An 11,368-nucleotide genomic window follows, 5' to 3' on the forward strand; every position below is an offset into this window, starting at 1 on the left:
AGGTCCTAAAATATGGAAAAACTCACTTAACAATGGTCTCACTTAGCACCAGACGTTGTGGGCTCAATTGCAGTCGTAAGTCAAGGACTGACAGTATTTTACCATTTGATATTGTGTTATATTAATGCCTGCCAAGAGTTTCAGTGATCTCAAGTAGCTTTATAAAGCTAAGAAAGAGAGGGAGGCAGACAATCCATCTCTCCATAAGTCTACAGCTCCCGTCCCTCCAGCTATGCGCTGGCCCTAAGCAAGGTCTCAGGCCCTTTAAGGCAGGGGTCTGCAAACTTGGCTCTTTTAAGACTTGTGGACTTCAACTCCCAGAGTTCCTCAGCCAGCAAAGCAACAAGTCTTAAAAGAGCCAAGTTTGCAGTCCCCTGCTCTAGGGAGAGAAGCCACTGCCTTCCATGGGGAATCCAGTTGCTTAGTTCCAGCATCTTATAGTGATGGGATCAGTTTGTAACACAATCAACTATTTCCCCAGTAGTTCCACCCCCCAACCCCCACCATCACTTAATCCTTCCTTTCCTCTGCAATCACGAAAAATACTAAGTGCTCTCCCCACATTTTGCTCCGTTGAAGGATAATTATATGGCCGAGTCTGCACTGGGATGGGATGAAGAGATCCTTGGGATTTGTCATTCCACAATCCTTGGGTTTCACTCCCCCCCCTTCCAAACTTCAGGGTGTCATATTTCATAAGACGCTTTGCTGGATGGACTGAATCTTTCCCCACCCCCCTGCTTTCCCAAACTCCTCCTGATCAGAACTGATTGACTAGGAAGTGCACCAGGCAGGGCCCCACCCTTCCTGAAAGATACCAGCAAGCTAGCCATAACCCCAACAGATGCTTCCGTTTATGGGCCAAATGAGAGCCCGCCAGGCCAACCCAAAGCCGACACCACAGATGTGGAACCAGGCCACTTGACACCAGACGCACAGCATGCCGTGCTGTCTAGCAACGCTGGGCTTTCCAGGAGAGCAGAAGGTCTGAGAGACTAATTAGCCCATGGAGGCAACGTGCTAGCCTCGGCTGCGTTACTATGCTATTTGCAGAGCACTTAAACGGCAGCCTGGCTAAGCAGCCTCAGATGAAGCCCCCACCCCCCCCACCCCTCACTCACTGGGTCTGGCAGGCACCTGAGCTCATCTTGTCCCCCTTCAGTGTGCCAGGAGGGCCATGTGGAGGCTTGTTTGTGCTTACCACCAGCTGGATCGAGGAGGTGGTGAGAGTGCCGAGGTTGCAACGGTCTGGACCCGTTCTTGCAATTTAAGGATTTTTGTCGAGAACAAAGTGAGAGCAAAGCCTGCTGCGCTCTTAAAAAAAACGCTGCTTGCGTTTCTTGAGCTACCCTTGTTTCTCGCAAGCAATACATTTTGGGATCGAGAAGGGTAAAAGGGAAAATCAGCTGGAAGAAGCAAAGAAACTGGGCTCTGCTTTTTGCAAAAAAAAATAAAAATCTTACAGATTAACAGAGTTGGAAGGGACCTTGTAGGTCATCTAGTCCAACTCCCCCCACCCGCCGAAGCAGGAGACCCTACACCATTTCTGACAAATGGCAGTCCAATCTCTTCTTGAAAGCCTCCAGTGATGAAGCTCCCACAACTTCCGAAGGCAAGCTGTTCCACTGGTTGATTGCTCTCACTGTCAGAAAGTTCCTCCTTACTTTTAGGTTGAAGTTCTCCTTGATCAGTTTCCATCCGTTATTCCTTGTCTGACCTTCAGGTGCTTTGGAAAACAGCTTGACCCCTTCCTTCCTCTCTGTGGCAGCCCCTCAAAGAACCACCCTGTTTGAAGATGGTCTCCTTGCTGCTGCTGTTTTGGTCCCAGTTTTGTCCCCAAGTATGCAGGATGGTTCAACTTTATTCCATGCGGTTGACTTCCCCAGTGTTTGATAGCTGCACAGACAGCACTCCTCACTGACTTCATCCCATCTGTGGATACATTTTGTTTGGTAAAGTAATGAGCGATTAATTAATTGAGTCAAAGAGTCCTGATTATGGAGAAATCTTGCTATTAAAATGGATGATGTGCATCTCCAGAGAAAATATCACAGTCATTGGGAAGGATGAGTAACAGCCTGGAAAATGAAATGTTATACTAGAAAGAGCAAATTTCCTTCTATATTACAAATGTAACAATCGGAAGCGTTTTCACCGATGGCCAGAGATCATCCAGGTGGGATGAAATAAAAAGCGATTTAAAAAAAAAGAACCCTAAAGAGTGACTGACAAGATCGTCTGCTGAGTTCTTGGCCAATTTTTGCAATGGTTTGGGAAGAAGTGATGAATTGCACAAATGCTACTAAAAGCAATAGGTACACTTTTCGGATTTAAAGGGCCAAGTAGACACTGTTGCAGCATTCCAATCTTATATATTAGCAGCCATCATCTTCTCTGGAATAGTCCATTTTAATGACTTCCCACCCATTCCCCTCTTGAAATTGGTGTGCATGGATGGTGCTTTTGGGATACATAATAGAAAAGGTCATTATTATTATTATACAGGTAGAGCTGTGGTGGCGGAATGGTTAGAATGCAGTACTGCAGGCTATTTTTGCTGCCCGCGGGCTGCTTGCGATTTGGCAGTTCAAATCTCACCAGGCTCAAGGTTGACTCAGACTTCCATCCTTCTGAGGTTGGTAAAATGAGGAAGGCAGTACTGCAGGGCAGGCCAACTCGCTTTTCACTCCAGGATTTGATTCTGAACGGTTCAAGGTTGACTCAGCCTTCAAACCTTTCAAGGTCAGTAAAATGAGGCTTCAGATTGTTGGGCGCAATATGCGGACTCTGTAAACCACTTAGAGAGGGTTGCAAAGCACTGTGAAGTGGCATATAAATCTAAGTGCTATTGTTATTGCTAGTTCTCGATTTACAACAGTTCATTTGGTGACCATCTGAAGTTGCAATGGCATTGAAAAAAATGGGGAAAAACATTTTTCATAGTTACGACTGTTGCAGCAGCCCTCATGGTCATGTGATCGACATCATACGCTTGGCAATTGGCATGTATTTATAACGGTATCCCAGGTCATATCATCGCCTTTTGTGACCTTCTAACAAGCAAGTCAATTTTAAGTTAAGCCAGTTTTGCTGAACAACTATGGCAAGAAAAAGGGGGAAACTCAATAACTGTGTCACTTAGCAACAGAAATTTTGGGCTCAATTGTGGTCATAAGTTGAGGACTACCTATATAGAAAAGATACAGAATGTAATTAAAAGTAAGAGTATACATAACCTGATGCCCTTCTGATGGCCTGCGCTCAGCCTCCAAAACGAATAGATTTGTTGCACAAAATGTCTGGAGGATGCTGAGTTATTCACATACAATATGAGTAAGAGGAAAGTGTTAGTTAATGCATATCTTCATGTAGGTGTCAGCCAGCTTGTCCCAACATTGCATCCTGCATTTGTATGTCTGGATTAGAACCACCATGCATGCTGAAAATTTGGAAGCTGCAATTCCAATACATCTGACAGCTATGTTTGTGCGTGTCTTTAAATATTTAAGTATTAAGTATTAAGCAGGTTCAAGTCCCACCAGGCCCAAGGTTGACTCAGCCTTCCATCCTTTATAAGGTAGGTAAAATGAGGACCCAGATTGTTGGGGGCAATAAATTGACTTTGTATATAAATATACAAATAGGATGAAGACTATTGCTAACATAGTGTAAGCCGCCCTGAGTCTTCGGAGAAGGGCGGGATATAAATGCAAATTAAAAAAAAAAGTATGAGTGAACGTTGAGAAAATGAACCTGCATACTTCACACCAGTGGTGAAATCTGAACTGGTTTACTACCGGTTTGCTGGCTGCGCGTGTGCACTGCATGCGCATGCGCGGTGCACACCACGCACCAAATGCGAGATGCACGCCTGTGCAGTGCACACCAAAAGTAGGCATGGGGTAAGTAGAACAGCATGCGTGGGGGATAGATCAGCTGTGGCACGCAATCTTTTTTTTTTTTTTACTTTTAAAAACATTTTTTTAACAATCTATTCGGCCGAAGAGGTTGTAAAAAAATGCTTTTAAAAGTAAAAAAAAAGGCTCTGATGATCGCACGGCTCAGCTGTGATCGTCAGAGCCTTTTTTATTACCTTTTAAAAGCATTTTTTTTACAACCTCTTCAGAAGAGGTTATAGAAAAAATGCTTTTAAAAGTAAAAAAATAAAAGGTTCTGATGATCGTGTGGTGCAGCTGGGCATGGGTGGGGGGACCAGGGATTTTTGCTACCGGTTCTCCGAACCACCCGCCACCATCACTACTCAATCAGCCGATCCGGTCTGAACTGGGAGCATTTCACTCCTGCTTCACACCTTGCTTATTTCTTCTTACTTCTAAAAATGAACATGGGTTGCAGAAGATGTATGCTTGCATATATTTCCAGGAATGTCTACTCCTCCACTGAAGGACAGCAATGATAGAATATTTTGTGATTTACTTGCGATCAGTGGTGAAATCCACTTACCTTCGCTACCGGTTTGGTAAAGGGAGTCTTCTGCAGACGTGCAGAGCCTTCTGCGCATGCGCAGAGGGTAAAAAATGGGATGTAACGATGTCCCGGTGGGTGGGCAGAGCCTCCTGATGCTGGCACTACCAGTTTGCATGAGCCGGATAGATCTGACTGGATGTCACCGCAATGAAAATATAATATTTTTATTATTGCTCTGAGGTATTTTACACCAGTTTACACAAACAAAAGGACTGATTCCCCCAGTCAATGTTTATGTCCTGTTTGTCCTGGAGCCAATATAGACTTCTGCGTGTAGGTAAAATATAGGCGATCCAACCCATTTTCTGAAGGTGTGCTTTACCTACCCACAAACCATTGCTGCACAAAGGACAACCTGAAATTCTTTATATCTAGATGACCTTTCTATGTTAGGATCATGATAATGATGATGATAATGATGTGACAAAAGTGGTCAACCTTTAGTATAACTGGGGTAAAGAAAATGACTGGGAGAAGGACCTACTATAGCAGCTGTTACTGTTTTTGTGCGGTTCATATTCTCATAGCCCTTGGACTGAGAGGTGGTAAATAATTGCAACACACTCTTACTACCAATTAAACTGAACAATGGCTCCTCCTATGTGCTCACAGGCACTAGAGGTAAGAAAATGCCCCTTTAGGCTTCTCTCCCTTCTGGTAAATCAAGACAACAACATTACCCTTCAAGTAACATTGAACAATAGAAAGTCCTGGCCATCTTACAAAAGAGGCAGAACCCATCCACTGTGTATCTTACTTCCACATACTGTGACCCTTTCTACCTCCTAACACCAAAATCTAAGAGCTGCCTTTGCCAACAAAATGTTTGCTCGCGTCTGTCTCTAGATCAGGGGTGAAATGCTACTGGTTTGGGCCGGTTTGCCCAAACCAGTAGTAAAAATGCTACCGGTTCAGGTTTACTTTTAAAAAATGCTTTAAAAAGTAAAAAAAAAAACTTCCGATGATTGCGCAGAACAGCTGATTGTCGGAACTTTTAAAAAACTTTTTAAAAGCATTTTTTTACTACTGCTATGGGTGATTAGGGAGTAAAAAAATGCTTTAAAAAGTTTTTTTTTAAAGGTTCCAATGATCAGCTGTGACAATCAGCTGTGCCACGCGATTGTTGGAACTTTTTAAAAAAATTTTAAAGTATTTTTTTACTACCTAATGCCCAAACCTGTATTTTTGTGTAAAGTGTGATAGTTTGTTTTTGAGCTCTCTGTGACTCTGTGAGGTTCCTGCTTGTTGCAGGAGCCATTTTATGTGAAGTCCAGCTGCTTTTGCATTGTGCGTGAGTCAGTTGTGTAGCTTTTGTGTTATTTTTGTGTAAAGTGTGATAGTTGGTTTTTCTGATCACATGACCACCAAGTCACACCCTCCCAGTCACATGACTACCAAGTCACACCCTCCCAGTCACATGACCACCAACCCACGCCCACAAAATCGTAGGGAAATTTTTTGAATTTCACCACTGCTTTAGATGTAAGTGAAAATTCCCCCAAACCTGGGATTTCATCTTGCATAGTGGAATGGACAGCCTTCTGTAAAGTCACTTAAAAGTGAATACCTGTAATCTATTATTTCACAAATCGCAATACTTAAGAAAGCAAACACAATTAATTTATATCCAACACTTTGCAAAATTACCCGCAGAGGAATAAAACAATTCTCCATAAGATATGGTTTGGGGCAGCGCAGTGGCTCAATAGTTAAGATGCTGGGTTGTTGACTGGAAAGTCGGCAGCCCAGGTTCAAGACCTGAACCTGCGACAAGGTGAGCTCCAGTCCTTGCCTCCAGCTCCTGCCAACCTAGCATTTGAAAGCAGGCAAACACGAATAGATAAAAAACTTTGGTGGGAAGGGAGCAGTGCTTCAGGACATCATGCTGGCCAAATGACCGTGGAAATGTCTTCAGACAATGCTGGCCTTGAAACAGAGATGAGTGCTGCCACCTATAGTCAGCAACGACTAGTGGAGTAAAAGCCACTAGGGATTCCTTTACCTTTTTTTAACCATATCAGAGGTGGGTTTCAGTGGGTTCTGACCAGTTCTGGAGAACCGGTAGCGAAAATTTTGAGTAGTTCAGAGAAACGGTAAATACCACCTCTGACTGGCCCCGCCCCCATCTTTTCTCTGCCTCCCAAGCCCCAGCTGATTGGGAGGAAATCGGGATTTTGCAGTAACCTTCCCCTGAATTGAGGAGGGAATGGAGATTTTACAGTATCCTTCCCCTGCCATGCCCACCAAGCCACACCCACCAAGCCATGCCCCGCCCAACATGCTCCGCCCACCAAGCCACTCCCACAGAACCAGTAGTAAAAATTTTTGAAACCCACCACTGAACCATATGGTATAATAAAGCCGAAACAAAACAAAACAAAACCCAGCTTCTTTTAAAAATAAAAACAGCAGCAAAACCTGTGCAGTGCAGTGGTAAATGTAAAACAGCGACCTAATATAATGATGTGGGATTATGGAAAGAAACAACGACGCTTCTGTCTACAAACCAGTAATTTTTATTCAGGATTAGTAAGCCTTAGAAGCATCTTTATATTATCATTCAAAATTCATGTTTTTGACTACCTTTAAGCTCTACAGTTACATTCTGTAGAGGTTTCAGGAGACGCCTTGCCAAATGGAAAAACATTTGGAGGTTTGGAAAAATCTTGCACATAAATTACCAAAGGCATGAAAGCGTCTGAAGGATGGATGAAATCAAATGCCAAGAAAAAGAAGGAAACATGCCAAAAAAGGAGGTGGTGGCGAGGAAGGAGAGCCGCAAAGGAGCCATGTCATGCTTTCTTTTAACAAATTCCTTATAAAATGGAGAGCCAGGGTCCAGGCCATGACATCCACTCACGAAAGAATCTCTTTTGGCTGATGGGAAATATCCTCCAAATGATTAGACTTCGCTGCTCATATTTTTCATCCTTTCAGCTCAGAGATGACCATTGATTCTACTCAAGGTCGTTTGCTCATTAAAGATAAAGAAAACGCTTGTCTCTCCCCATGGGCACAGTGTTCCTGTTTGTTAATGGCCTTGATTTATGATGCCATATGAATGGTAGCAGGTAAGTTTGGGAAGGGGGGAAAGGGGAAAGGGAAGGAAAGGGAAGGGAAGGGGGGAAGGGGGAAATAGAAGGGAGGAAAGGGAAGGAAAGTTAAGGGAAGGGAAGGGAAGGGGAGGGGAGGAAAGAAAAGGAAAGGAAAGGAAAGGAAAGGAAAGGAAAAGAAAGGAAAGGAAAGGAAAGGAAAGTTAAAGGAAGGCAAGGCAAGGCAAGGCAAGGCAAGGCAAGGCAAGGCAAGGCAAGGCAAGGCAAAGCAAGGCAAGGAAAGGAAAGGAAAGGAAAGGAAAGTTTATGATTTGAAAAAGGCAGCCTCCCAGCGGATACATGATCTCTCCTTTGGCTTTTGCCTCCTCCTCCTCCTCCTACAGGGCTGGCCCATCAACTCAGATTTCAGTGCTCAATCTGAGTCAACAATCTGTAATCTGGACACTGCCTCAGGATCCAGGCTCGGGTTTCAGTCAGAAGCAGACAAGAGGGGCGAGGGGTCTGGAAGGGGTGAGGATGGGAAAAAGGCAAGCTTTGTTTTCCATTGGTCATCTTCCACAGGCGAGGGTAGCCTTTCCCATTCCCAACCAGAGAAGGGCTGGTGGGGCTTTTGCTTCTTTTAAAATCGCCAGACCGACAACATCAACTGAACAACATCACCAAGACATAGATGCCTCAAAAATCAAGGGCAGAAGTTCGGAGCACAAACTCAGATTTGGAGTTCTTTTCATCTTTTTGATATTTGATCCCTTGGCATAAGCTGCCCGCAGTGAAGTTGCTATGCAGAGATACAGTTTCTGGAAAGTTACACCAGGAAAGTGAAGCCTTACCAGTGGCTTAGCATTTCACAAAGAGGCAGGATAAAGTGGGCTGCAGTTAGATTTAAAAGCTTTTTTTAAAAAAAAAAATGGTAAGGAAAGGAGAGAAAAAGTGAATTAAATCTTTATGGAAAAAAAATATGCTTCTGCCCCAACCATCCTGAAAGGATTGATAGGAAGGAAAATATCTTGTTGCTTTCCTGGTTTTTTAGGCTGGCTTAGTGTAATTATTTATATAATGTGTGGGTGTCTGTGTCTGAGGGAAATGGTATTGTGTTCATTCCTTAATGTTATTTGCTACTTTACAATTAATTTACTTTTGGGGGGAAAAAGAAATAAATAAAAGAAATCTGATGTCTGGGGCAGAAAGTCAAAATTACAGCAGCCGTTCTGTGCTGGTTTAATTCATTCAGTCAAATCTTGGAACAAAAGCATGATTCTCTCTCCACCCCCCCCCTGAATTTTTTCCCCTAGCACAGGAAATGTATTATATTTTTTCAACTATAGGTTTTTTTTTTCTTCTTACAGTGAAATAAATGCTTTCAGCAACATTCATGGAACCTAAAACAGAACCAATTCAAAGGATCTCATCCTGGAGAGAAAATTCTTGACTTTCACTGTGGTCCAACTTCTCATATTGGCTACCAAGAATATTATATTAAAAACTGAATAAAACTCAATTAGGAAAGCTGAATTTAATTAACTCTTTGCAACTGCCTCTCCTATAGCAATAGCAAAAGCACTTAAATTTATATACCGCTTCATAGTGCTTTACAGCCCTCTCTAAGCGGTTTACAGAGTCAGCATGTTGCCCCCAACAATCTGGGCCCTCATTTTACTTACCTCGGAAGGATGGAAGGCTGAGTCAACCTTGGAGTCAACTATAGAATCGGGTTATGTGATCTTAGGACATCGACCAGCTCAATTCAGAAGAGAAAATACATCAATTCTTCTTGAGTCCCCCTAATGCAAAGAGAGAAGGAATGGACCTACCAAAATGAAGGGCAGGGTTGAATGTAAATTTTTTTTTCTTTGTTTCCAAAACCACCACCACTTAACAGTCTTTTGAAACATACAACAACTGAGTAGCCTTGGCTATATATATTTTTATTGACTGATTTAAAAAACTGTTTACATTGTTTTTAATTGCTACTAGCAGCTCAGAATCATAAATGTGAGATGGGCGGCTATATAAATTGAATGAATGGGTGGATAAATACTTGAAAACAGGAGAGCAAGTGCTGCTTGCCTGCTTCCCTGGATTGCCTATAGGGCATAGGATCCAATAATAATAAGCCACTGCTGGGATTATTTTTATTTATTTATTTATTTATTTATTTATTTATTTATTTATTTATTTATTTATTTTGTCACAACAATATATGTAACTATCATACAGAAAGGTTATATAGTATATAAAGGTATAAGCATATATATATATATATATATATATAAATATATATATATATATATATATATATATATATATATATATATATATATCTTTGGTTATTCGGGTTTTCTCCCGCGTAAAATTGGAAGTGTCTTGGCAACGTTTCGACGAAGTCTCATTCGTCATCTTCAGGCTTCAACCGTGCTTCTGGGAGCAATGTGTGATTGCAGCTGTTTCTTCCTTTTAACTGCTAGTGGGGTTTGAACTGATTGGGTGGGAGCTTGGCTGTGCTCTGATTGGATGGGGTTTTTGTGCTCTGATTGGCTGGGGTGTGTCCTGTTTGGGTGGGGGCTTGGTTGTGCTCAGATTAGTCTGAGTTGCAGGGGATTTGAGCTGGTGAGCTGCACTGCTGCTGTTTGGCTTCGTGTTTGTGGTCGTGCTACATCTTCGTAGTGGGTGTCAGTCTGCTGCATGTATGGATTGGAGGGGTTTGAAATGGCTAATGTTGCAGCTGCGGTCTGGCTTCTGGTCCTTGCTCGTGCTTCCTGATCAGTGTGGGTTTGGGTCTGCTTTCTGGGTGGATGTGTGGTGGTGACGTCCTGTGTGGACCTCGTGAGTGTGGGTCTGGTGTCATTCCTCGTGTTAAGGACTCGTTTGTCAATAAGGGCGGGTTTCCAAATGGCTGGTAGGTGGGAGGTATCATCTCGTTTGTTCATGCTGTGTGGGCGTTTTTCTATCTCGATGGCTTCTCTGATTATTCTTACCACAAACACGAAGCCAAACAGCAGCAGTCCTTATTTGCTGTTTCCTTTATCTAAGACTTTATATAATGTTTGGCACATTCCTTTGATCTTCTAGCCACTTCAATGTGATATTTTCTTAGCATTGTCTCTGTCCAGTGTTCACGTCAGTCTATTTTTCTCTTATTAATTTGTTGATAATTTTGAAGCAGAACTAAAAGCTTGTGGGATGCAGGTGTCAAAGGTTTTATGTCCACTTAACCACATTATAATTCATTTTATGTCAGAGTCAGAGTTGAAGAAGCTTCCGGGAGGAGAAGCGAAATATCTTCAAAGAAAAACAAGAAAGTCCTGTTGCCTCTTGAAAAAGCGGATAAACATGACCTGGATGACTGAGAATCTCCATAGACAAATCCATTTTGTGCTAGATCATTATGACTAGGGATTCTAATAATGGCCAGGACTTCTCCATTATTCCCCAAAGAAAAAATATACTTTTTAAGATGCTTAAGATGTCTGAAATTGTCTTAAGTGTTTTTATTGAATGTAAATTTATATTCAAATACTGAGACTCTTAAAGACAGCCAATTTGTGTACTGCCAAAGGTCTTTTAAAATACAGACGATTTAAAAAATGAATATATAAATCAATATGTATTAAAGCTTGTTCATGCCCCTCCTTCATTGAAACAAGTATGTATTTATTTTTGTTTCGTGATATTTGTTAGCCATCTCAACCTGAAAGACTCTGGGCATAACAGGAGAGAACAGGATAATGTCAAATGCAACATCAGACAGTAAGGAACAATCCACTACAGCAGTGATGGCTAGCCTTTTCTGGATCGAGTGCCCAAAGCATGTGTGTGTGTGTGTGTGT

General features: G+C 42.3%; 1 long non-coding RNA gene across 1 annotated transcript; it reads left to right on the plus strand.

The window, feature by feature from the left end:
- The first annotated feature begins 7,333 nt into the window (after positions 1-7,333).
- LOC131193918 (uncharacterized) lies at positions 7,334-11,083 on the plus strand. The gene is made up of 3 exons (XR_009154060.1): positions 7,334-7,559; positions 8,888-9,375; positions 10,780-11,083. It is a non-coding gene; the product is annotated as an uncharacterized LOC131193918 (long non-coding RNA).
- Positions 11,084-11,368: the final 285 nt, after the last annotated feature.

Source organism: Ahaetulla prasina, chromosome 1 (assembly GCF_028640845.1).
Source record: "Ahaetulla prasina isolate Xishuangbanna chromosome 1, ASM2864084v1, whole genome shotgun sequence".
NCBI lineage: Eukaryota > Metazoa > Chordata > Lepidosauria > Squamata > Colubridae > Ahaetulla > Ahaetulla prasina.